The following is a 2500-nucleotide window of genomic DNA, read 5'->3' as shown; positions in this document are numbered from 1 at the left end:
GTTGCGCCTTAACCTAACCCATGTTGCGCCTTAACCTAACCCATGTTGCGCCTTAACCTAACCCATGTTGCGCCTTAACCTAACCCATGTTGCGCCTTAACCTAACCCATGTTGCGCCTTAACCTAACCCATGTTGCGCCTTAACCTAACCCATGTTGCGCCTTAACCTAACCCATGTTGCGCCTTAACCTAACCCATGTTGCGCCTTAACCTAACCTATGTTGCGCCTTAACCTAACCTATGTTGCGCCTTAACCTAACCTATGTTGCGCCTTAACCTAACCTATGTTGCGCCTTAACCTAACCTATGTTGCGCCTTAACCTAACCTATGTTGCGCCTTAACCTAACCTATGTTGCGCCTTAACCTAACCTATGTTGCGCCGTAACCTAACCTATGTTGCGCCGTAACCTAACCTATGTTGCGCCATAACCTAACCTATGTTGCGCCTTAACCTAACCTATGTTGCGCCTTAACCTAACCTATGTTGCGCCTTAACCTAACCTATGTTGCGCCGTAACCTAACCTATGTTGCGCCTTAACCTAACCTATGTTGCGCCTTAACCTAACCTATGTTGCGCCTTAACCTAACCTATGTTGCGCCTTAACCTAACCTATGTTGCGCCTTAACCTAACCTATGTTGCGCCTTAACCTAACCTATGTTGCGCCTTAACCTAACCTATGTTGCGCCTTAACCTAACCTATGTTGCGCCGTAACCTAACCTATGTTGCGCCTTAACCTAACCTATGTTGCGCCTTAACCTAACCTATGTTGCGCCGTAACCTAACCTATGTTGCGCCTTAACCTAACCTATGTTGCGCCTTAACCTAACCTATGTTGCGCCTTAACCTAACCTATGTTGCGCCTTAACCTAACCTATGTTGCGCCTTAACCTAACCTATGTTGCGCCTTAACCTAACCTATGTTGCGCCTTAACCCAACACACGTTGGGCCTTAACCCAACACACGTTGGGCCTTAACCCAACACACGTTGGGCCTTAACCCAACACACGTTGGGCCTTAACCCAACACACGTTGGGCCTTAACCCAACACACGTTGGGCCTTAACCCAACACACGTTGGGCCTTAACCCAACACACGTTGGGCCTTAACCCAACACACGTTGGGCCTTAACCCAACACACGTTGGGCCTTAACCCAACACACGTTGGGCCTTAACCCAACACACGTTGGGCCTTAACCCAACACACGTTGGGCCTTAACCCAACACACGTTGGGCCTTAACCCAACACACGTTGGGCCTTAACCCAACACACGTTGGGCCTTAACCCAACACACGTTGGGCCTTAACCCAACACACGTTGGGCCTTAACCCAACACACGTTGGGCCTTAACCCAACACACGTTGGGCCTTAACCCAACACACGTTGGGCCTTAACCCAACACACGTTGGGCCTTAACCCAACACACGTTGGGCCTTAACCCAACACACGTTGGGCCTTAACCCAACACACGTTGGGCCTTAACCTGCTCTGTAATTGTCATACGACGCGTTAAATTAGTGTAGTGTTGCCTAACTGCAACCCCCGCAATATAGTTTGCTACTCGCACTGCCCGGTCCCCAGAGTATCGCTTCATGTTAAACACCTTGCAGCTATACACTGTAATGCGGATGGCGGCAGGACGTACATGCTCAATGCCCTTCGCAGTTGTTCATTGGCATTCGCATGGCGAAGCACAGCCTACGTTGTGGTACGGCTTGTGGCAACTGTCCGCTGATGTTGTACGTCCAAATCACACACTGTACCGCACATTGGTCCTCATGTACTGAATGATACATCGTGGTACATGTGTGACCGTACCACGACTGCGCCAACAACGGCGAACCATACGGTCCAAATATTGTGCACTCAGCTACGTGTCGTCTCCCTATAAGAGCTGGATTGCAGTATGGTATGCCGTGGATGGCGATCAGCATGAGCCGTCTGTTGATGTAGTGGCGCGTGTTGTCAGACGTAGTCGTCTCTTCTCACACACCGTGATAGCATGGTGCACTGCGTTCCACATCTGCGACATGCGACAGAGGCCGGTTGACAGTCGTTCGCGCAATGGACATCGCATACGTACGGGGGCCACCTTCCACGTGTTCGCGAAGCGTGCACATGTTGTTGCGTGTATGTGGGCAGACATAGTGTGTCGTGACACCTGACACAGGCATGCAACAATCGTTGAATTTGCAAATGGCGATGGACGTCTACGTTTGCTGGTGACGTTACGCAAATGAAGAACTGGTAAACCGTTGTGGTGCGGTTGTTCTCGCTAGAGGTGAATCAGTGATGGCGACGATCGGTTGAGCTACCAACCGGTTGTTTCAGCGATACCCACCATGCCCACGAACGTGAATGGCATGTGGGTGTGAAGCGATACGCGGCGGTGGCTGGGTGGGACCGTCCCCGGCCGGTGAGGGGGGGCCTTCCGGCGTGCTGGCCGCGCGGTGCGTGGGCGCACGCGCTACAGCCGGCTGGTGGGGGCGGCCAGTG

The sequence above is a fragment of the Schistocerca americana genome, unplaced genomic scaffold, assembly GCF_021461395.2.
Source record: "Schistocerca americana isolate TAMUIC-IGC-003095 unplaced genomic scaffold, iqSchAmer2.1 HiC_scaffold_583, whole genome shotgun sequence".
NCBI classification, from domain to species: domain Eukaryota; kingdom Metazoa; phylum Arthropoda; class Insecta; order Orthoptera; family Acrididae; genus Schistocerca; species Schistocerca americana.
Note: the sequence above shows the minus strand (reverse complement) of the source record.